Raw genomic sequence first — 1,326 nt, 5'->3', positions numbered from 1 at the left:
TGTGGAGAAGGTGGAGTAATTAGTGAAATACTAACGCAATAGCTAATACTATACTAACTGTGTAGTAAGAGTGTATTTACAAGATAGACGGTTGATCAGAGAATAAATAAGGTTAGCTTCCGGTCAGGTTAAAGGTCAAAGTGGATGACATTCACAGCTACAGTTGATAAGAATTTTATAAATGATAACTATTAAAATAATTACAATTATAGTGAAATTTGTTTAATATATATATATATATATATATATATATATATATATATATATATATATATATATATATATATTAATCTGTTGATTATTTTTTGATTAATCTTTTAATAATCAGATGGCCAAACGTTCCTTAAACCAGGTGAAGCTAAAACTGTCTCTCTTGAGGAGTTCTGGATAGAGCATATTGACAGATGAAAACATTATTTTATCTTAAAAGCAGAATATTTGTATATAATTCCACAATCTTAATATATTCACTGCTCTAAGTTGGTCACTCTATCAGCTAAAGGCAAGTTTTAGAATCTTTTTACTTCATTTAATGATTATTCAATGACTAAATTAGTTGATTATGGTAATAATCGATAAATTACAATTAGTCTGATTAATTGTTTCAGCCCTAGTTTTATAGTATTCTCCTTTGTTGGGTTTCAATGCTGCTGAGTCATGATGTTTTATTCCTAGTTTGTGAAGCAGTTTTCAGGAATTTTAGAGAAGTTTTTCTGGTTTCTTTATTTCTTCAGGAGGGATTTTTTTTTAGTAAATCAGATTTTCAGATTTGCTTCACTTTACTCTTTGAAAACTGCAAACACTTCCTTTATCTGTCTCTTCCATCTAGCTGTCATTTATTCCTTTATTAATTGATTAATTTATATTTATAAAACAAAAACCATAAAAAAGAAAGCAATTATTCTCATGCTGTGCATTTTGTCCTGGTGTTTTGAACTTTTTTATTAGTTTTAGAAAGGGACATTTATTTAAAAAAATAGTTTTTCATTTGGGAAGTTAAGCAACTGAAGTTACTTGTTGACAAACAACATCAGGAATATAAACAATGATCATAACCAATGTTAAGGCCAGATGGGCAGAAGCACAAATATTTATACTGAAGAAAACAGAAACACAGACATGCAAATCTGACTAAATATGTTCAAATTAACAACATAGAAAACATTAAGACTGAGATTTAAATCTAGAAAATAATCAAAAAAATAAGATCATTGTCCAGCATAGGTAAGAGGGAATCCCAGCGTGGTTCTGATTATGGTTTAAACCTCATCATTTTAGCCTCAGTTAACCAGAATTACAAACATGATTCCCTCGCTGCTCCAGGTC

Source organism: Cyprinodon variegatus, unplaced genomic scaffold, assembly GCF_000732505.1.
Source record: "Cyprinodon variegatus isolate N-32 unplaced genomic scaffold, C_variegatus-1.0 Scaffold607, whole genome shotgun sequence".
NCBI lineage: Eukaryota > Metazoa > Chordata > Actinopteri > Cyprinodontiformes > Cyprinodontidae > Cyprinodon > Cyprinodon variegatus.
Note: the sequence above shows the minus strand (reverse complement) of the source record.